This window comes from Microcebus murinus, chromosome 5 (assembly GCF_040939455.1).
Source record: "Microcebus murinus isolate Inina chromosome 5, M.murinus_Inina_mat1.0, whole genome shotgun sequence".
In the NCBI taxonomy this organism is placed as follows: domain Eukaryota; kingdom Metazoa; phylum Chordata; class Mammalia; order Primates; family Cheirogaleidae; genus Microcebus; species Microcebus murinus.
Window position 1 is genome coordinate 56,971,039 of NC_134108.1, and position 24,682 is coordinate 56,995,720.

The 24,682-nt window shown below is 37.7% G+C and overlaps 1 pseudogene; it reads right to left on the reverse strand.

Annotated features, from left to right (window-relative positions):
* Positions 1 to 2,240: 2,240 nt before the first annotated feature.
* Positions 2,241 to 24,682, reverse strand: part of LOC105856862 (arginase-2, mitochondrial pseudogene) — a 43,106-nt pseudogene continuing 20,664 nt past the window's right edge.

Genomic DNA, 24,682 nt, shown 5'->3' on the forward strand with positions numbered 1-24,682 from the left:
TTTATTCTTCAGACTCAACTTTTTAAAACAAAAGACTAGATTTTTTAAATGTGAAAATGCAAGGCAAACACTTAATTTTAGTTGCTTCACTTAAAATAATAACGTAGATTATGCAATTAGGTTTCAACCTGAACAACCTATGAGAGAAGTTTCTTTTTATAAGCTGGGGAAGAAAACAAGAAAACTTTTAAGAAATTAATTATACTGTACTTATTTTTGACATGTTTTTCTTCAGAAAATTTCTGCTACTATTTTCTTTGTAGAGCTCATTTTCTTTCTAGAAACTCTTGCACATCACGTTTTCAACAGATATTTGTCTTTCTTGAGGAATGATCAAAAGTAGACAAATAAAAACCCAGTGATTAAATAAATACCTAGCTGTAGATAAGCAACTCATAAAAAATGATAAATATACCAGATATCAAAATAGTTTAGTGGATAAATGTTATGCATATTATATTTAATAAAACATGTGAATTTATCCATAGGATAAAATGGAGTGGTAGAAGACTTAATATTCCTGCCAGGTAAATAATACATGTAAGTTGGGGATAATGCAAACAAGCTCTAAATATACATAAAACATAACCAACTAAATACATATTTACTTTAGAGGTCCCATAGAAATTTATACTAGATGATTACTAATATTCATATAATATTAGTATGGAACATCTTAAAGGGCATTTGGTCACACATACCAAACATGCAAAGACTATGAATGACTATTATATATCAGCTAATGTTAGTTTTTCACAATAGTATGTGAGACCCCAAGAGAGCTAATTAGACATTATGGTAGGAAGAGGTGACTGGAGCATTATCTTACAAAGAAACTGATATTGATGGTGATATGATAAAGCTATGAGCACATTTGTGCTCTGAGCTAAATAATCAGAACTTAAGCTAGTGATTAAAAAATTATTTGAGGTAAGGCTAAAAGAACGATAATACAAACAAAACATTACTTTCCTTAAAGGAAATTTGCTTTTCTTTATTTCAAATGCTGCATATATAATTAAATTTAAAATGCATTCATTCAGCTAGCCATTCATTCATTCATTCCTTGAACAGCAATGATCAAAATGATGGAAACCCCAGCACTTATGATGACAATAAACAGTAAGACATATGATATATATGATATATCAGATGGGGGAAAATGAGGCAGAAGAGAAAGTGGAAAATCAAAACAAGGCATCAAGGAAGTTGACATTTGGAAGACAAATAAAGGAAGGAGTAAGCTGTGTAGAGAGCTGGGGGAGCAATGGGGACAGCAAGTTCAAAGGCCTTGGGGTGGGAAGGTGCCTGCCATGCTTCAGGGAAGGCAGGCAGGCCAGTGGCACCGTGGCAGAAGGGCGGAGGTGGGAGAGGCACAGGGAGGCCGTGTGGTCCGGTGATCTGCAAGCCATTTTAAAGACTTCCCCTTTCACTCTGGGATGGAGCATGTGCTACCATGAAACATGGCAGGTGGCAGGGGTGGGCGAGTTAGCTGGAGGGAAGGATTGGTATGGGTGCGGCCGAGAACACAGCTGGTTACTCTGCTTTTCTTCTGTTTGAAAGCTTGAGCAGAATTCTTCTTATGCTTATCCGGAAGCCTACTTTCATGGAAATGAGTGGAAAAAATAAAGCAGAGGTACAGTCGCGAGACCTGAATTCCGATCTCAGCCAGGACACTGATGCTCCTCTCCTCCCTCCCTGCAGCCCCAGGATGCGGTGCCTCCTCCTTTACGTTTATATGGGAAAGGGTTGGGTGGGGGTGGGTTTAATCTTATTTTATTTTTTAATTCATTAACTTTTAAACTGACAACTAAAAATGGTATGTATTTATTGTGTACAACATGTTGTTTTGAAATATATATACATTGTAGAAGAGCTAAACTGAGTTAATTCACATATGCATTACCTCATACAATTATCTTTTTTGTGTGGTGAGAATGCTTAAAATCTACTTTCTTACCAATTTTTTTGATATATCAAGGTAATCAATGCTGTTTATGACTTCTTTAAATTTACATAGTATTGTAACATATTAATACTCTGTAGAACTGTGAGAAACCAAATACATTTACAGTAGTATAATTTGGTCACCAAAATGGAGAAGGGAAACTTTACAATTGTGAGAATGCACAAATGTTCTTGTGAAGGTAATACTGAGCCAGACAACCATTTAATATCTGTCCTAAATAAAATGCCTCACAACTCTGGGATGCCCACTGGGAAACATGTGGATGTATTTCCTAAATTCTCACACTTGCTTCATTTTCAGATTCATCTGATGAACACAGAGCAGGAAGTTGGTGGTAGACAAAGCACCCTCCTTCTCTGCCCAACCCCGACTTGAAGCAATCACATCCACTGCCAGGCTGGCTGTAGCCTTTGCCTCACCTCTTCGGTGGCCAGCTGAGGACTCACCTCAATGAGACCCAGTGCTCACAGCAACCCTGTGTGATGAATTTCCTCAGTAACTTGCATGCCTTCTCCGGAAGTCAGTCCCCCTACAATGGGGGTTCCTGTGGCTAGAGCCACTGCAGGGTCAAATGCACCAAAACTCAAATGGATTGCCTTTTGTCTTTTGCCAATCAGCAGATCAAATGTCTTTTCCACAACCTCCTGGATACCAAGCCAATCAATGTCTCTCATGAGAAAATACTGGATATCATCACAGTTCCTTAAAAGAAAATGTTCAGGAGGGTCCACATCTCTCTAGGCCAATATGCACTATACTTGGAGAAGAAAGACAAGGTTTGATCCAGGAAGATCCTGGGCATTGTGGTACTTTGTCCTGTAGTTCACTGAGGAGAAATTAAAGTGGCTGTGGGTGGAGATTTTCAGATGAAGTGGTAAAGCATAGGTATAAACCATATGACACAAATGTCTGGGCAGTGCCAGGTGTAGCCACTAATGGTACAGTTGCTGTGTGGTGGTTGTCATCGACCGGCCGCAGCTGTAGCCACCCGACATCGCTCCACTAACCAGCTCAGCTGGTTGGCGAGGCCCACAGAGGGCAGATTATAGAGATCATCTTTGGGGACTGGAATAAAACTCAAATCTCCCAAATCTTTTAGGTGGCAGCCCAAACTGAAGACCCTTTTCATCAAGCCGGATTTTCTTATGGTAGTTGGACCGTGTTCCACTCCCTTGCTTTTGTTCTATCCCTGTGAGAAATGGGGCTTGTGTCACATCACAGAGTGGACAGATTTCTTCAGGACAGAATGCACTTCCGTCCAGAGGAAAAGTGAGAGGCTACTCCTTAGGGACAAGATCACCCGGGGGGAATTGGCCAGGCAGAGGCTGCTCGCTGCCGCTTGAAGCCTCCAGTCTCTTAGCAATTTTTTAAGAATAGAGTATATTATTAACTCTAGTTGCCATGGTTTTAAAATTCTAACTTCCCACAAACAAATATTAACAGTTGGCGAATATACCATGCATTTCAGATTTCTTCACTCAGATCTACTCAGCAGATTTTATTTTGATGAAATAGAATTTTAAAACATATTCTATATGCATTAAAGTTGCCTTGTTGTGCACTTCCGCTCCCTCTGGTGGTTGTGAAGACTGAAAACCCACAATGCACACATTGCCCAGGCAGTAGACTGACTCAGAGAGCACCCTGACACGTGTGGCTTTGACATCGTTTAAGCCAGAGGAGGAAGAAAGTCAAACAAGCACTGGGCACTAATCACACAACCTGACAAAGTGAAATTTCATTGTCTGCCCTGCTCGTGATGGAGCTCTGGGATCAGTACTGCAGCCCCTCCTTGCACAGATGATGAGGACGAATTGCAAAGATCCACGGCCTTCCCCAGCTCCAGGTCAGCTTGCCACTTAGGGCAGAGTCAGGGCCAGAATTCTCATGTGCAGCTTGAAGAAATGCTCTTAGTGCTTGTCACAAATAAGAATGCTTCATGGAGAGTGAGACTGTGGTTAATGAAGAGTCAATGTAGCTTCGGTTGCAGTACTCCTTTCTTGTGAACTGATTGCGAGTGTAAAATAAGCTGGTGGGAAGAGGCTTGTCTCAAGTCCTTAAAAGTCAGAAAAATGTTCTTTCTTCATATGATAGTAGAATAGTAAAATTCCAACTAAAAGTCGTATAGCTTACTCTCCAAATTTATTAAAAGACCACTCTGATGGATTTAAAAAATCTGGTTCCATAAAAATAAAGACCAAATCCTCAACCTTTCCTTGAGCTTTAATGTCTTTCCCTCTATGAGACAATGAAGGAGTCATCTCCACCAGGAAAACATTTTTTCCCATGTCCTTGTGTGTGCCTGGTGTCACCTGGGGTGTTATGCCAAGTCAAATAAAATGTCTGTAAATAGTTTGGGAAGAAATTAACATGTGTACTTATTGTTTAAGTATTCAAACATTTCTTACTCTCCCACATCCAATGAGTAACACCCAAAATAAAAGCAGATCCATTTTATATACGTCACATTTCCTGAAAAAGCCAATGAATACAAGGCATATATCTGTCAGGGTGCATGCACAGTGTTCATGGCTCTGCACATCTTTGCAGGAGGCAGGGAGCTGGAGGAGCAGCTATTGCCATCCTCTGTCCCACAGGTGGTACAGGAGCTGTGTTGATGCCAGTGGTATAATGAAGAAATCCAGGTGCAGATTTCTAAGCGTTTTAACAGATAAACAAATATTTTTCCTTGAATAATCCATGCAATGCAAGATAAAATATCTAGCTACAGCAAAATAGAGAATGATGAATTTTGGTGGACTGATTCAGACTAGTTGGTAAGGTTGGCTAGAATGCTCTGCTGAGGGACCAGTGTCAGTTAGCCCCCTTTGTATGCCATTGGGCTCAAAAGAACTGAATGGGAGCAGATAAATGGATCAGGGAAAATAAACCTCCCCACCCTAATCCAAATCCTAAACCAATCCCACTATTGGAATAACAGCCACAAATGTCTCAGGCTTCGAAAGACAGACTCGTCAGAATGTCACTGGGAAATCATGGAATTACACATTTTTAACATTTATTTTTGCCTATCATGTAGCATGGAATGCAACCTGCAAAGTTAGAAAGTAAAATCACCAGGCCTGTCTCTGAGTTGTTTGATCAGCCTGTATACTGATTTAAACCTTCAGAGTTAGCAGAATGGAAAAAGCATAGTTTTCTAAAGTAATTTCAATTACTTATGATTTTGATATGTTTCCTTTATCAAATTTTATTAAAATTACATACTTATCCTTCTTTTGTATTTAAACATTGTGCTAACAGGCATTATATATATATATGTGTGTATATATATATATATATATACACACACACATACCCTCTGGCTAATGTTGGAAATTTCTTCGTAAAGTCTGTGAGATCTGACTGCCTTATTATTTACCAAAATGTTTTTGCTGAAATACTAATTCCCCTATCTCCAAATATTTGGACACTCTTTCCTGTTCACATTTTTAGCTGCCTAATGTTAACATTATTTTTTAACATACCTCTTCTCCTTATGTCAAACATACATGCTGCCTTAAATGTAAATGCATATGTAGCCTCATCTTTTGATGAGATCACATTCATGTGAGCTCTTGGTTCAGCATGTGATAGGGTAATGTACATTAATTTTACAATGCTCTAGTAAAACTATTTCCTGGATACTATTCTCACATAACATGATCATCTAGCAGAACATCCAAATTGCTTATTGCTTTTAAAATATTTTACGTTAGTGAGTTGGACAACTACTTCTCAAAACGTATTTCTAGGTATTTAGTTTCTGGTGTGATAATTATTAGCATAAATTTTTTAAAAGAAAAATATTGTTTGTCATACATTTAACACTGAGGTAATAATACAAATAATGAATGTGTGGATCACTATGTGAAATTTTTTAGCAAGTGTCAGGTCTAATTCCTTTTAATAAGTACAATTGAACGAAGCATGTTTAATTGATAGAAGAATACAGCACTTTCATGGTTCTCTAGCAAGTCAAAGGGCTTGTCCATTTTCTTGACATTGTATTTACTTAAATGAGTTTATCTAAAGGGAAAGAGCAAGGTTGCAGGCAGCTTAGAACAATGTAGTAATTGTCACTAATTAAGTGCCCTCAGCTGTGTCTATACTGGGCCACTGTTTACTTGCCTTATACATACTCAGCTGTAGGTAGCCACACTAAAAATTCCTCTACTTATTACCTCCCCTTGCTATTTTAATTTCTATGTGGTGAAATATTGACAAATAAGTCATATTGAGTTGCACACTATGTTCTGTAAATAAGTAAATGAAGGTACACCTATTCTCCCTTATTTTGAATTTTCATGTATAGAAAAAAGCTCAGGGTAGATGGATACTGGCAGTTGCTTATGGACTGGACTGATTAAATGATTCGGAGGAACAGAAATTTAGCATGACTGTTCTTGGAGGAGTGTGACACTGGTACTCAGCCATCATCATGCTTTCAAACATGCTCCTTATAACCATTGCATGTGATTCTCAAAGCTAGCCAGGAGTTCAGCCAGCACCCCAACTAGCAAGAAAGTTAACTGTGACTTTTGTAGACCTGATTCATCACTGGAATCTATTTTGCACCATACTTTAACCATCACAGCTTTCAGCTTCAGAGACATATGAGTTCATTTTTTGCCACCTTGAACAATATTTTTAAGCTTTCTTTGCCTTAGTTGCCATGTCTGTAAACAGATAAAGACTAGACCAATGCTTCTCAGACTGCAATGTGCACATGAATCTCCTGAGCATAATGTTAAATTCAGATTTGGATTCAGAAGGTCTGCAGTGGGGCCAGAGAGTCCACGTGGGTTTCCAGATGCCAATCCAGGATTGTATATTGATTTCCAAGGGAATAGTTAATCTCTAATGAGTCCTCCACTCTGGTATTCTGTCATAAGACCTTTGCTAATAAAATATACTTTATCTTAGATTATGGAATGATCACACAATCGCACTGATTTTTGATTATCATTTCATAGGGTCTTACAGTGTCAGAGAACAAGATAATGAATTGGGGTCTAAATTCAACCATTGGACTATTTTATAGGTTTTAAAATTCATAGGTGTACAATAATAGCAATTATAGAAATTAGATGCCAATACTGTGTGTTCATGTTTTTATCATGAAAAACTAAATAGCAGGAGAGTAGATGGCATTTTCATTATTACCACCACTTCAAAACTTTATAGGGTCACATGAAGTATCCTTTAATGCCAGCTGTTTCATTTTCTTTAATGTGTCCTGAGACTATTATGAACTTTCAAATATTTATTTGCAAAAGGTTACATGGATTTCATTCTGGTAACATTGATTTTCTTCAAGATATGCCAGAATTCTGGACATCCCCTTAAAATTTTCTTCACCTCTGCCTTCTGGCCACATTTCTCCTATCTACAATACCATCCCTTCCAAGACCAAATTGGGTAGTAACTTACAGTAGAGATATCTCCTTCTAGAGTCCTTTCTATTTAATTGAATTGTACAGGTAGATTTTTAAGAACAGCAGAAATACACTCAGAATTTAAAAGGCTCTATGGTGTCTTGTTTCTTGGGTTGTTATTTTAGCATCTGCAATCAATTTCAAGATTAGCTTGACTATTTCATATTTCTATGATTTTATAAATCTTGAAAAGTAACGTACCTCTTTATCTCTTGATTTTATTGCACCAATTGTTAAACAATGGTATTAAAGATTTTAATAAAAATATTCATTTCACGTTTTTCTTTAAGAGATCAAATGCAGTATAAGCAAATATAAGAAAACAATGATTATTTCAAATGTTGTTCAAAGCGTAATATGAAAGCCTGGAGTAAGGGTTTATGTAGATAATGCATTCATGATTGAACCATTTGTATATTAAATATGATGTTAGGATATAAATTAACTTAAGCTCTTGAAATTTATAGACGAATTCAAAAATGTAAATCTGCTCGAAAAGGCTATTTATCTCATTCGTTTGTATGGTAATTGATGGTTCATAATGAAATAATCTGATGCACAGAGCCCAGCTAAATTAGCCTGCCCGTAATGTACTATCTTGAAGTGACTTCACATTCTCATTAGAGCCTTTCTAATTTCTAAAGCAAAATTAATGCAATTAGTGATCAAATCAATACGTATTGATCATGAGTTTCATAAAAATATCAGGTCAAAAAGAAAGGGCTTTTTAAGATCATAGAATTAATATAAGAAATTTAAGTTGTGGAAAAAAAACAGCAGCTTTGTGCTATTTTCCATTGTAGCTACTATTGATATGAAAGAGGCAATATTACTTTACCTTTGTTTGGATGAAATTCAACAGAATGTGCTATGTCCCAGTCCCTTCCCTTTAACACATTAATAATATATTCATTGTCCATATGGATTTTTCTCTCCATAAATATCCAAAAGCAAATTTTTTCCTCATGGTGCAGAATTTCAGATGACTAATTACTCAAAAGCATTTCTTTCTTTTCACATGCAAATGTAAGCAAGATTCCAGGTGGGGAGCACACCCCCAACCCCTGGACCCAGTAAATGTACCCATGATGGAGTAGGCTGAGGTGAAATGTATGCAGGAAGGACTTGAAGCCCAGAATAAAAAATCAAAACGCATTTGTGGAAATCAAGGGACTGTTGCTTTTCTACATACTAATCAGCTTATTTCAGTGTGAAATAAAATGATACTTCTAAGAGGCCAAAAAAAAAAAAAAAAAAAAAAGGACTCAGTCCCAGGAGCACCCCTCACCCCTAGCCAAATGGATTCTGAGATGTGGTTCAACTGGTGTCTACTCCTTAGATGTGAGGGGAAACTAGTGATGAACTCTCCTAACTGTTCAGCTTCTTGTTCTAAAAGTTAGCCATGTAGATCCTGGGAGAAATTTCTGAGTAAACCAGGAAAAAAAAGATTATATCATTGGGTCAAATCTGCCTTTGAGATCCTGCAAAAGCTAAGCTGGGGACAGAGACCAGATCCAAAGCCACAAAACTATGGGTTGCAGCTATAGCCAGCTAATTTGCTTCTACATCTTGAACACATGTGAGGGTACGAGCCACTTTTCCTAACTCATACTTCATGACTGTGTTTCCAAAAGCTTTGTGGCATGTGAATAAATTCCCTTATTGTCTGTGATAAATTTCAATTGCTTTCTTTAAAAAAGGTAATTAATTTGAAGTTTTTCTTGCAATTTTCGCACCATATGAACATGAATAAAGCTTTTCATGGTATATAAATTTATAAACTGTAATGACTCCAAAGAATGACAGTGACAGGTGTACATTTTATTTTGTTTACAGACTGGTCCCATTTACTTGCAAGGGATTTCACAGATCTTAAGTTCAGACATTTATTTACTCATGGATATGAAAATCTTTGGTTCTTCTGGTGAAGTAGCCTGGTGGAATTGACATAATATCATCATTAATATCATAGTTTTTGAAATTAGAGAGTATTGTTGGTGAAAATAATAGATTTATATTTGCTAAACCACTTTTTAATTTCCCTGAGGGAATTAGTACATGTGTTTATAGGTGTTTGTAAATTACTACTTAGAACAGCATTCACTTGCTACTGGCCCCATGTGATGCTTTGGCAAAAAAGAATTCTATAGATAAATATGAAGTGGGGAAATACTTCATAGACTCACTTATTTGTGGGAAATTTACAATGCACATTAGCATAATGAAGGCTTGAAAAGTCCTGCAGTAAAGAAGTCCTATTTAACATTATTTGGTTCAACATTTCCCAAATTAATTTAGTTACTCAATCTTTTGTTTTCTCTTCTTCTAACATCTATTAATGCCCCCTTGGATCTACTTTGAGATACTCTGATTTTGCTTTGGTAATTGGTAGGGAATCCCTGAAGTCCAAATTCTGGGACCAGGCTGAATGACAATAACCATTGCAGATTTGATTTTGGCCATCAGAGGAGAGCCGGCAAATCCAGTTCATCAGCATACTCCTCTCCCTGGCAAAGTCTTTTTCCTCAGCCTAAAACACATTGATCAAACAAACCACTAAGACTGGTAAGAACTGATTCTAGTACCAGCTATTTAAGAATCTCCTACTTCCTGAGGAAAATATAAAATAGCTTTTTAAAAAAATAAATAATACATATTCTTCATAAAGAATACAGATAAGCACAGGAAGGAAAAAAATGTCCATAATCCTTTCGCTCTAAATATCCTGATGTATCTTTTTTCTGGACTTTTTATATGAATATAACTATTTACAAAATTGGATTTGGTATGTAATTCTCATAACTTACTTATTTTTAACTAACTCAATGATACATAATGAATATGTCTCCGTGTCAGTAAATCTGTAAGATCATTGTTTTTCACTGTATGCATGTGCCATACCTTTTAAAAGACTTAAAAGATGTGCAAGTCAGTAAGGAGGAATGTGTTTTCTGGTTTTGGTGTGTTCTTGGTAGGTATATGGCAGGGGCAGGCCCTGTGTAGGAAGCATTCTGTGCTGAAGCGGCAGAGGAGTGGGCAAGGGGGCAAATCTTCTTCCTGGGGGCAAATCTCCTCTGCAGAGGGAAATCAGGGACCCAGCAGAAGCTGAGGATGCTGACTGAGTCTGCCGCCCTCCCTTCTCCCTTCCTGCTCCTCCAGCTCATCTTTCCCAGACATCTTCTCTTCCTGTGCTGTCTCTCTATGAGTGGGGCATTTCTGCAAGGTTGGGAGCTCTGATTTAGAGGTGACATTTGCTCTAGAGACAGTCCCTGCAGGGTAGAGCAAGTGCTGCCCTCCCCTCACACTTCACCTGAGTGGGATAGGCAGTGTTCCTGCCCATCGGGACCTCTGTGTTGATTGGAGAACCAGCCAAACCCTGCAGCCAGCAAAAGCTGCTCTAGAGATGCCCAGTGGTTGACATTTTTTCAGAGGGACAGCTGAATCCCCTGGACTGACCCCTGGTTTCTGGTCAAGCTCTAGAAGCCTGAGTTTTTCTGCTAGGGGCCCTGGTCTTGCAGGAGCCTTAATAAAAGCTAAGGGTGGTACTAATTTTTTAAATTTCATATTTAAAATTACTCCTGGCTGACAGGCTGTGCATACTTATGCTAAAGGTTACAAGAATGCTTGCAATTATAGGGTGCATATAACTAGATTTTCTAAGGAAATGGAAACTACAACTCATTATGTTTTTAAAGACTTTTTTGAAGGCTCCAGTCTGAATTAAATGCTCAGTTATTTACATTTCCCAACTACTTTGCACATTCCTATGGATTCTAACTCTCTGTAGTTGTTCGCCTGTCTGTCATTGTCCGGGCACTTGAGCCTCTGAAGGATAAGCCACCCTGTCTTATCTTATTTATTTTTTAATTTTTATAATCAAGTAGTGACTCTAGACATGCAATGTGAAGTCAGAAGATTGGACTCTTTTTCCAGTTTGAGAAGTGGTTAACAGAATGGGGTCTGGAGTCCAACTGCCAAGGTTCAAGTCTCAGTTTATGGTGACCTTGGGCAAGTTATTCAAGTTCTTTCTGGGTTTCTTCATCTCAAAAAGTGGATAATAATAGTACCTGATTAAAGGGGTTATTCTGAGTAATAATGAGTTAATTATTATATTATAATGCACTTGGAATAATGTCTGTCATATATAACTGTATGGCTATGAAGTTAATTTTAATTTGGTCATGTCGCTTGTTCCCTAAGCCTCTGTTTCTCTGTAGGTATAAGTAAGGTACAAGTGAGATATGGTGGAATTGATTAGTACAGTGCCTGGAACACACTACAGGCGAAGTGGACACTTCCTGAGTCACACCTACAATCCATGTGTATGCCTGTGAAAGTTCTAGATGGCGCAAGCATGAAAGTACACTAAGGGTATACCCTAAAGCCACTTCTTGGGCCTCTTGCTATGATCCCTATTTGTTGCACATCTGTAGTGGTCATGCAGTTGACTACATTACTGAAGTTACACTACCCCAGTTGTTGTTGTTGTGTCTTACGAAGAGAGGTAGGAATATATATGTGAACACTCACGTTAAAATAGTAGGGAATGCTCAACCCCGTGTTTCCTCAACCTTTCCACTCATAAGCATGACATTTTGCAGTGTAGATGAGAAAGAAAAAAAAAAACATAGCTGAGCCTTCAGATTGGAGATGGGAAGGAGGTCTATTTTTAATGGCATTGAAATAAGAAGTGAACCTAAACTCATCATTGCTTATTTATGGCTGTAGTTATTTCTCTCTGGTACATCCCAGAGGGTTACTTTCTGTTGTTAATTGGAACTTCTAAGCCATTTTTATTTACAAAGTGTTTTACAGTCATTGGTATTGATGACTTATAATTCCCCCATGAGTTAGGTGTCAGGATGAGGCATTGACACAGGCTCCACTCTCAGGAAGCCGAGACGTGAGGGTGGATTAATCTGCCAGCCCCCTCCCACATGGCAGCCGTGGGGTCCTGGGTTGCTTTGTTTTGGCTTGTCAGATTCGCATTACTTTCTCCATGTGCGCTCCTGGCAGTTACGATTGGATTCCCCGATAAAGGGTCTTTTGAGGAAGGAGTGAGAGAAAGAGTGACACAGAATCCACTTAGCAATTCTTTTCATCCGTCTGGTCCCCATTAAAATGAATAGTCCTTGCAACTGTATGTCTTTCGGCACACTTATTTTGTTTTTTAAAGAAGTAAGACAAATAACTGCCTGTTTATTGTTAAATTTGTAGTGCCAGTCATGACAAGCATAAGGATAGTAACACTTTTGCCAGCAGGGTGCTTATCTGTTTTACTAGTTCAGAAGGACTTGATTGATGCGAAAGACCAAGGTCTCAGTAAAGATAATTTAGCCATTTCCATACAGTTTATGCTTGTGTTAGTTGTATCCTGCAGGGGAGTCCCCAGGGGTGGCTTCTTTGACCTTCCCTCTAAAAGGTAACACATAGAGATTCCTAAAGGAACCATCGTCTAACAAGACTAATGACGGCTTCCATGGCTATTATCATTCAGAGACAGAGAAGGAGGCTTTAGAAATGCAGTACCACATTCCTCCCTTGATGTTTCCCATGATCTATTAAAGCGTTATGTGGCAGATAAATTAATCATTAAAAACTTACTGTTAAGTCTTTACAAATAATAACCAGGTGTACCTTGATTAGCTTTGATCTCAATATATATTTTTTCTGTCACTAAACAAGATAATACATAGCAGTGTGTTTTACTGACGACAAATCTGAGAGACTCAAGGAAAGTTGGCTATTTCCCTCCAGCATTTTTTTCTTTTTCTTTTCTTTTTGCCTTTTTTTTTTTTTCCATTTTCAAGTAAGAAGAGCTGAAAAGAAGTTATTTACTAAGTAACAGCTCATGACAGCCTGGATCACTTTTTCATCCTGCTTTACTGGAGTGTGAGTATGAAGCATCTTCACTGCTTATTAGTCGAGGCTATCCTCCCATTTGATTTATTTTTCCCATTCATTGCTACTTAGTATTTAAAAGTTCTGACCAGGGGACAGGCTACACATCTTGTGTGCATTAGGTGTTCCATGATACACTGGAGGTGGATTTTTTTTCTAATGTGCCTTTTGTCCTATTAACCACTTCCAGAGCTAACATTTTCTACATTCCAGAAAGAAAACAAAATATATGATAACATGAGATAATGCAAACGCAACAATCAGGTAATATGTAAGACAAATGAAAATACATTACAACACAGGGTACAATTAGTAGCATGGATGATTTATTCATTTCCTCTTAAATGTTTTAATACACTTTTGGTGAAACAGTGAAACTAAGGTTAATAGAAATTGTTTGAGTAAGTGATAAATTCAGGAGTAGCATCAGGAATGTGGTGATCCAGATGTGGCAACCAGAGAAGAAAAAGGTTCTTAGGCAGATAGTAGACTCTTTAAAGAAGTGGACGGAAGGAAAGAAGTCTGGTTGAAATCCTTGTCTATGTCACAGATCTCTACAATCTACTCCATTAAGTAATAATGTGTTTTTTATTAAACATCAGTCTAGGGACATAAAAATTTTAATTTGGCATTTCAAAATTTAATTTAAAAATAATTTCTTTGGAAATATGTAATTTTCCTTTTCATTTTGCTCAACATTATGAGGACTGCTTTATGGCTAATCAAAATATGGGAATCACCTGGAAGGGAAAATTAGGTTAAGATTTTTTTGGGGAGGTTTGTCAAATCCCTTATATGTGAATTTGAATTCTGAGCAGTTGGTGATTATAAGTATTTTTACTTTTTAAGAGTTCTTATTGAACATCATTTATTGGAAGCAAAGACAACTATATTTTCATGAAATGCCAATTATAGCTAACTTACTCTAGAGCTTGTGATTTCACAAGGATATTGATATAGCTACATTTTTTAAAATAATAATTCTTGGAAGCAATAACAGCTATTATTAGCTATGATAATAACTAAAATTTATGAAACATTTATTACATGTCCACTTATTTAACTCATTTAATTATCACAATTGCATAATCTAGTAGGTATTATTTTTCTCTTTTTACAGATTAGAAAACAGAAGCAAAGAGAGATGAAGTAAATTGCCCCAGAGCACATGGCTAGTATGGTTGAGCAATGGTCAATGAGAAAATATATCTCCTTTGCAGGACTTCAATTATCTAAGTTTTTCTCTTTTCTTTCTTGGTAAGACTGACAGACCATCTAATGCCACTCTGGCAGTTTTTAATGATGGGACCAAGGTTCAGAGAAGTTAAGTGATTTGCCCAGAGTCACACAGCAAGTTAGTGGTGAATAGGGAAAGCTCTTTTGAACCCTACCATGCTATCTGAATTGAGCCAGTTTGGCAGCTTCTACTGGACCAGCGTAGTACCTAGAGTGAATTAACTCTACTCAAGGAGCAAAAGGGAAGGGGTGTGATTAAATAAAACTAAACCCTCTCTTCAACCAAAAGCATGGCACATTTGAGGAGTAAAACCCATGAGTTAAGACCACCCTGGGCACTATATAGGGCAACTGATGTTTTTCTTGGGTGTGATTAATCCCTCCTACCACTACTTCCTCATCCTTTTTTGCATTATCTGATGATATGAATTAAGATTCATAATGCTTATGCTGTCTGAAGTCCAGCCTCCCTGTAAGTCCATCCATTTTAAAATATTAGTGCTTTAATAATCCCTTTCTGGAGATTTAAAGAAAATGCTAAATGAACATTGGATGTTGATCTTTTAATTACTGTAGTATTTAGGGGAAAGGAAATAATTTGGTACAAGAGGGACTTCCAAGCATTCTTCAATTCAGATAATGTAAACAACTAACTTTTGTATCTATTTGGGAATATGTCTGATACTAAAAAGGTAATAAAAATTTTTGAAAGAAGATTTACAGTTTGCATAATATTACACATTTACTTAAAGACTACTTGTTTTTGAGGTGCTCAACAACAATAAGATTTTTAAAATAATACCAACTCTATCCTAGCCTGTTATCCAATATGGTAGTCCTTCCCCCATTCAAATTCCTGAAGGTGAAATGGAAGTGCGGAAAACCTATTTTCCAACAGTAAAATCAAGGCAAACACAGAACCTTCCTGATTCCCACTTACATGGCTCAACATTCGGATTTACTTAGTTATAGTTTCATAGACAGGAGTAGATATTGGGAATATATAACTCTTGGACTTTAGAATAAACAATTATTTTGAGTTCTTAGACTTCTGGACTACTTTGGCTAACCTCTAATTTTCTAGGTTCTTTTCCTCTAAATATGTGGACCTTCAAGTGGAGAACATAGACTCATGAGCAAAATTTTTATGTCCCTTCCTATCTTCCCTAAACTCAATGAGGAGGAAAATGGAGGATTCCTATGCAAAGAGGGAAGTGATTTCTCTCTACTACAGGAATTAGGTTGCCAGATTTAGCAAAGAAAAATATAGGATACTCAGTTACATTTCAATTTTAGATAAAAATTGAATAATTTTTTTAGTATGGGTATGTCCCATGAAATGTTTGCAGGCTCTGTATTTTATCTGGTAACCCCACCTAGGAAGGACTTTCAGTTCACTCCTGGTAGAATAGAGATGTGAGCTTCGTTCCACCTTTTTAGGAAGTATAGGAAGTGATGCCCATTAGCTGACTGATGTAATTAGAGCTAAGAAGGGATGACTTGTTCAGCAAGTACTCAAATGAAAATTGGTGCTGATTTGGTCCCTGTGGAAACTGGTGCCTCAACAGGGTGGTGGAAGAACATCACTTTTGCTGACAGATCTTGGTACATGCAATAGTAATGTCCCAGGGTTTGTTTGTTGTCTCAAGCTTCACTGGAGACATAACCACTGAGTCGTCTCCATTTATAGGGCCAAATTGGTGTAGAAGAAGTGGCCATGCATTCCCAAACTGGGCTACTAAGGAAGAAGTAATCCATCAATCCTTTTATACTATATTGATGGAAGCCACTCAAATTGTAATAAAGACATTGACGTCTACATTCATATTGTTGCATTATAATCCAGTTGCATTAGCTGAATTATATTTAAGGTCTGCAGGGTTCATCTAGTTAGGGCATAGTTTGCTGACCAAAGAAATGAATTTTATTACAAAGAGGCATTTGTTTGTGGGACCCCTGCACAGTTCCCCAGAGGGGATTTTCCTAGGTATTCCTCTCAACTCTATGGCAATCAAGCCAATGTCATTCTTCTTTTCTCATTCTTGGCTTTCTTATCGCAATTTTAGGAAGTGATGCCCATTAGCTGACTGATGTAATTAGAGCTAAGAAGGGATGACTTGTTCAGCAAATACTCAAATGAAAATTGGTGCTGATTTTTTTAAAAATGGGGAAGCAGTTCCCAGAGTAATTATTTTATTCGCACCCTTGGCTGTTTATAATTTTTAATAGAAGGCTGCACAACCATTCATAGTGATTTTAAATGTGTAAGGTGGGGAAAAAAAACCTCAAAACATCATCCTTATTTATTTTAAAAACTGGTGAGCTACTTTAGCCAAGGAAAATAAACTAATACAAATTGTGATGAACACCCTTAACCTGTAGTTTGAGTACGAATGATGAGACTTTGACAAATCAATACAGTAAATGGCATGTTAGGAGCATTAAACAAAGGAGAAACGCCAAGGAACTATATTGAAAGCTATGTTGTTCAGCATAGCAGTTTTCAGTTGCTAACTGGGCTTCTCCTGAAGCATATAAAGGGCGCCTAGTGACCCCTAGCTGAGGAATCTATATAGCTCTGTGCCCTTCCCCCACCTGGCAGACAGCTGATGTCCTGGGTGCACCTCATGCCCCTGCACTCCATTAGCTCACAGGACAGAGCAGCTCTCTATGCAGAAAAGCACACAGCTGATGTAGGCTCTGTCTGCCAGCAGTTCTGTCTTTCGTGTGTTTTAACAATCAAAACTCATATACGCCTCTCTCTCTCTCTCTCTCTCTCAATCTGTTTCTCTCCAGCGCTTTCATCCAAAAGGAAGATGCTCATAGTCATAAAGTGGTCCAGAGCCTCTAATAACACACTGATGAGGCATGAGCGGCGGGCATTGCTTCATGAAATTCAAGTGCAATGTGAGTCGCAGCCTGGAAAAGCAACCCAGTGTGTACCTACAGGATTTCCCAACAGTGGCTTCCCTCCAGGCCACCGTTCTTTTAATTTGTTAGAAATTAAGACAAGTATCTACATGGGAAAGGCTTTTTAAAAATATCTTGCAAGAGTATATACCAAGATGGTTATTTTTGGGTGAAGGACTATGGCTGATTTTTTTTTTAATTGGTAATTGGCTATAATTTTAAAATGTTCTAAAATGAGCATATATAATTTTATAGGCAAGAAAAAGTATGAGTAAACTTTATTTAACAAGGAAAAAGAAATTTTGATGTCTTTATATTCTGAGTCCTTACCTCTCATTAGGTTTCAGAAAAAATAGGACTTAGGCCTATCACTGGGAAAAACTAAAGTTGAAATGTCCTGAAGAGATCTCATTGTTACCTTTGTGAGCTTGTACCATAGAATCAGTTCAGTCACACTACTGCATAGCAATGGTTTCTGTACTTCAAAGACCTAAAGCAGGAGAACATATTTTAAGTCGCAGAAACTTCCACAGCTCTCAGCCTTGAATATAGGATGCAAATTTGCATGCCTCTTGAGTTAAGAGAATAGTTGCTGGCTCTAACTCACCTACACTGAGCTGGCTTGTGGCAAATCAAATGACAGCTGACAACCCAATGTAAAAGTTACTTTTGAGCCTACAAAGATGGATTCTATGACTGATATGCACAATTAAAATCATATGAATGTTGGTGGATTATCCAAATATGCCCATTCTCCTTTTCTTCTTGAGTACTGTGGAATCTTTCTGGTGAGGTCACATGTACACATGTTATCATGTACATTTTTCCCCAGAAGTCCCTGGCACATAATAGACACTCACTCAATTTCTCCTGAATGAATGAGCTGTGAGGCTGAATCAAAATTAAAGCATCAGATCAGATCAGAATCCAATTAAAGGAGAAGCACACGTTAAGACATCCAGAGTAATGCCCAGGACAAGAGCAGGTACTTAGTAAGTGCTAGTTGATGATTTTTCTGTAGACCTTGTAATTTTCTGTTTTCTATACATTCATGTGCTTTATTGTAAGATAGTAATTTGCCAAAAGGCAACATTTGTGCCTTTGAAGATGTTAATAAGTCATTGTTTAAAGAAATAAATTTTAAAAATGTTCTAGAGACAAATAAGTTTTGGAAATACTGTTCATACTCTTCCACCCTTAGAAATTTTCTACTTACTAAGCATTTGAGAAATACAACAGTAAAGCAACTTGCTTAAGCTTTTTCAAAAAATATTTTTATCTTTATAAATGTTATATATGCACAATAGTTCTACAATATATGTTATGAAAAATAGCAGTCCCTCACCCACTGCTTCTCATTTCCTTCTTCTCAGAGGCACTTATTGATTCTGTTGGTATTTATTTTAATATCTCTAAATAGCCAGAAACAATTACTCGTACTCCCACTTTTTGACTTTTTGGCTTTAGGTGTTATCTGTTGGCTTCTGACAATGCAAGTATTCAGAAAAGGGGTCAGTCAATGCCAGGAGCATTGGACCGGCAGGATACACACAAACACCAGTCTCTTGGCATCGCATGGAGAAATGTGCGTGGGCCAGGCATGGCCCTTGCCATAGTCCTTGCTGCAACCCTTGCTGCTTTCTTTGCATAGGGGCCTTGCTCCTCTTGAGAGGGGCAATGTGACCATGGGGCCATTATACACATAAGAGTGGTGTAGCCAGTGGACCAACACCTTGCAGCTCAATGCCAGCTGCCTAGGGGAGTGGCATACCAGTTCCAATAGACCGTAAGGGGAGGGTAGCACTAGTCTCATTGGCTCATTGCCAGGTAACCATAGAACAGAAGTGCTGGGCTCACCAGTGGGCAGTCCCATAGGACTCTTTCACTCCACTACCCCCACTTCCTATCCTCCATCCTCCTGATAGAGTTATTTTATACATCTGATTAGATCTGTATTCAGTTATTCATTCTTATGATCATTTGACATGATTCATTCATGATAGAACCATATATAGTACCCTTTGATTAATTTTTTTCTCTTGTACAACTCTTGATTTTCCTTTGAGTTATTTTATTGCTTTATGTTTGCAAGGTTCTCTATGTACCTATTACTAATTTATCCCCAAATTCCCTCTCAGTTATATAGACTGCCTCTCAATATGTTCAAACACATTAACCATTCCCTTAGTTTTGTCTTCTTGAAAACATCTCTACCAGAGTCTTTGGACCTGCTCCAGTCTGAATTCCTTGTTCTCAAAGCCTGTTGCACACTTGTACTCTAGTTTCTCACCATGGAGTTGTCACTGTTGGCACCCTGTCCAGGTTCCCTTACAAGGCTGGAGAACCTATCTTCCACTGCTGTGAATGCTAATGCCTCAAATATGCCTCCTTCTTCAGGGAACGACCCTCAGCCAATGGGAGCCTCCTCAACCAGGAGTTTACACCCCTCCCACTGGGAGCTCATAGTCAATGGTGGATTGGCACAAGCATATAAAAGGTTGGTCTCACTGCCCCCAAGTGGGACTTCTGTGGTACACTTTATGCTCTAGAGCTCCTTGTGAGATCTGACTGAGATGTTCTCCAGTTGAGCTGACATCTTTGCTTGCTTCCTTCCTCTTTCCTATTCTGCTTCCCTCTCTCCCATTCTCCTGAGTACTCCCTCAATAAATCACAGGCACATGGATTCCTATTTCAGGCTCTGCTTCTAGGGAACCTGACCTAAGACACCATCATCCTAAGGATTCCTTTCACATCTCATTTGAATTGGCTCTCATTTTCTGGATGTGCATCTTCCTGCGTCTCGTCTATTTTCTTGGGTAAAAGATGTCCTCTTGTAACTTCCTAAGAAAGATTGCATGGGAGATTAAATGTTTAGTTCTTGAATGACTTAAAACATTTTTATTCTACCTCACATATGTTCAGTAATTTACCTTAGTGTAGAATTTTATTTTGGAAATAAATTTCCATCAGAATTTCAGAGGCAATGCTCTGTTACTTCTTTTTCCAGTGCTGTTGTTACCTCGTGAATTTCTGATTCCTGAAATTTTTTGTGTTATCTTTATTCCGCCCCCCCACACACACTGGATATTCTTAGTATCTATTCTTTTCTCTAGTGTTCTGCAATTTCTCAGTGATGTGGATTTTTGTAGGTCTATTTTGCTTTATTGTGTTGAGCACAAAATGGGCTCTTTCCATCTGACGACTTATGTACATCAGTTTTGGGAAGTTTTTTTGAATTATTTCTTAGAAGGTTTTACACTTTTAGTTTTGTCTGATCTCTGCTTCTGTAATCCCTATTATTTGGATGTTAGAATTCTTGGATTTTTAAAAAATATTTTTCTTTTATTTATCATATGTGCATTTTGCTCTACTTTCTGGGAGATATTTTTCAATTTTATCCTCTAACCCTCACTGAATTTTTCATTTCTGCAATTATATTTTAAACTTTTAAAAGCTATAATTGTCTCTGTTTCATTTTTTATGGCATCTTTCTCTTGTTTCATTGACCCAATATGTTTATCTTATTTATCTGAAGATTTAATAATTCCTGGATTTTTTCTTTGCATAGTTTCTATTTTTTTTTTAAGTTGCTTTCTTGTTGTTATCATTATTTCTTTTTCAGGATATTCTTTTTGTTATTATTATTATTGTCGGTGTCTCTGTCTTTTAAAATAGCTCAAGGATCCCTCAGAGTTCAGTTAATTCTTGGTTGACTTCTTAACTTTAAGAGTGAGACACTGAAAAGCTGGTTGGTAACTCCATGTGCTTGGGCAGGGTTCTTCAACTGTGCACTTCTTTGTATGGGCATTGGGCTGTGCTGTTTCCTTGGGAAAGCATCTTACATTCTTTTATTGGCTAAAATGTGTGTTCGGTCTTGGGTAACAGAGAATTGAAAGAAGAACTTAAACGAGGAAGAAGAACTTTTATATTTAATGCAAATTTGGACTAGTATAGTGCAATAGAGTGCCCAGGCCCCAGACTCCCTCTATCTTTCTGCTCCATCATGTCTAGGATATTGCACTGCATGGTCCAAACAGGTCAGCAGTATGTCTACATTCTAGTCTATAAGAAGAGGGAAAGAGGGAAAAAAGGAAATATATCCCACCCCTTGAAGCTATGCATACAATATTTGTTTATATCCCATTGGCCAGAAATATCGGCCATGTCTCATGGCAAGGGAGGTTGGGAAATGTGTCAGTTTTTTTTTAAATGCATTCATAGCCATATGCCTAATAAATATTATATTGTTATGGAAGAAGGGAAGAATGGATATTGTGAGACACCTAGAAAATTCTGCCACGGTCATAACCTTTAGGATTTCTCTCAGGCTGGTCAAATCCCCCAGAAAATATTCTTCCAAAATCCTGACTGGAAAGCTATAAGTCTCGTTGCCAGAGTTCTGGGATGTGAATAGCACAAAAAAGCTGAGTTAGTGGTAGTGGTAGTAGTGGGTATTGGGTCTTTTTATTTAGTTGTACACTTTTACTTTATCATGTCACATGTTCTCTAGTCCAAATACCAGTTTTTCAGAAATAATCTTCCAGTTTTCTGTTGGGAGTGGAGACTGAGTTGATTGAAATGTTGAATAGCAACCTTTCTGGAGTGAGGAGGAGGCCTGGGATTCTAATTCTCAACAAGTCTTTGTGTTTTCAGTTCCATCTTCACTCCTGGTTCCAGAAGTAGTTGCTTCTAATTCCTGAGTACAGTAGATATTGGATTACTTCTCATATTTTCCCACTCTTGACTTAGGATCCAGCTTTCTCAAGTCTCCTAAGACATTAACCATGCATTCATATGCTTTACAGCTGCCAAGGTTTTGTTTCTGTTGGCTCATCACCAATTCTCTTTGTTCTGATGAGTTAATGCTTTAAAAAAAAATCCTCTTCCTTTGTTTTAGTGAGAATAAATGGAGATAAATGCACAAGTTCAACCCTATCATTATCTTTAACCCAAACCCTGAATTGTTCTTTAAAACCATTTGATTCAGCACCTCACTTCTTCTATTGTTGGAACACCTATTGGCATTTCCCATGGAAATTATAATATTGATGTGATGATTAAGACAATGACAACATCCAAGATGCATTCGATTCCAATAGTTTATTTTTTATTTCCAGGGCTGACATAAAAACTATTTATATATGTAGTACTGCCCTCAGACCCAGGCATGTGAAGCTCCTGTACTGGGTCCCAAGCTCAAGGCGTCTTACACTTTGGAAGTGCCTTCTTTGACAGTTTCTGTGATGGTTACTTTTATGTAGCAACTTGACTAGGTTAAGGAACACCCAGATAGCTGAAAAAACATTATTTCTGGGTGTATCTATGAGGATATTTCTGGTGATATTAGCAGTAGAATCAATAGAGTAAAGAAGATCCACCCTTACCAATGTGGGTGGGCATCATCCAATCTGTTGAGGATCTGGATAGTAAAAAAAAAGGTAGAGGAAGAGCATATTCATTCTCTTTTCTAGAGCTGGGAGATCCATCCTCTGCTCTCAACCACCAGAGCTTCCCTGATTCTCAGGCCTTCAGCCTAGGACTGAGAGTTACAATCATTGGCTCCGCTGGTTCTCAGGCTCTTGGATGCAGAATGAATTATGCTTTCTTGGATCTCCAGTTTGCATATGGCACTTTGCGGGACTTCTTAGCCTCCATAAACATATGAGCCAGTTGCCATAACAAATTCCCTCATATATCTATATATATCCTGTTGCTTCTGTTTCTCTGAAGAATGCTGACTAATATAATTTATAAGGCTTCTCTGGGCTTGGGACCAACCAGGGCTGGTGATGCCACCCAGGCAGGGTACTCAAGCCCTAGTTAGGACTCATGTAAGTCCTGGTTCAAGAGTCTTGATGTGCACTGATTGGGCAATACATAAATATATAATTTCCTTTTCTCTACCATTATTAAATCTTCATTGATCTATCACTGTACCTCACATGGGCCTATGAGAATTCTTCATCTTGTGTCTATTTAAGGGACACCCCAAATACAAGTCTTACCTAGGTGTGTATAGGAAAAAGTGAACATAATTCACATTTATAATTTTAATAATTATAATTATTTATAATTCATCTTATGGCTATGTTAAACTTACCATTTAGAATTTTATAATGCAAAAGTAGACTAACACATCTTCCACCCATGTATCCTCCCATACTCTTTAGGCTATAATCACTGCATTCCTAAATGTAACTGTACCTCTGACTTTATGCACTGCTGCCAGTGGGGAATGTTGGTAAGGGCCTGTGAGCAAAGTGAGAAAACTGGTGCCTATACATGCATATAGGGGAGTCCTGGTAATTTCAGCAGGTTCTGATCATTGGGTGCCTTGCTCTGTACCAGCCATTCTATATTTTGAATAATAATTATAATTACTTATAATTCATTTTATGGCCATCTTAAACTTACCATTTGGAATTTGTTTTATTTTTAAATTTCAGAATATTATGGGGGTACGAACATTTTGGTTTCATAAATGCCTTTGTATTGCCCAAGCCAGAGCTATAAGCGTGTCCATCCCCCAGACAGTGTGCTCCACACCCATTAGTTATGAATTTAGCCATCCCCTCCAAAAAGTAGACATACACACTTTCCAACCATGTATCCTCTCATACTCTTCAGGCTACAATCACTGCATTGTTACTTTAATTGACTTGTTTTATTGTGCTTATTGCACTGATATAACTGAAAGTCAAGTAGATGAAGTACTTTACATAAATTTGCTAGATAAGAAGTAAATGGTAGAGTAGGGGTGTTACCCCAGGGCTGTCTCACTCTAGAATTTCCTTTCCAGACCAGAGTCTACCACCTCTAAGACTGGAAAATGCTGACGCAGATTTTAGGCATTATTCTCCCCACCCCGCCAAGAATCCATTGCACTTTTTGGTATTGTCTACCCCAATTAGCATAGTTGGCTTATTGTATTATACTTGTATTATAAATGTTCTGCTAACTCCATGTAGCTGCAGTCTAAAAGAGAGTACAACGAATGTTTATGAAATGGTAAAAGGGTCAGAGCATGGAACAGTGAAAAAGTGCTTGTGCTTTGATTCACACTGAACTGAGCCCAAATTCTTAAAAGTTATTTCAGCTTTCCAAGTGCTAATTTGATCATCTGTAAAAGGGGAATACTAATATCTATCTCAGTAACTAATTGTATTATTAATAGATCAAATTATGTGGATAAACTGTAGTGACTGCACATAAGTACCGGATGAATGTG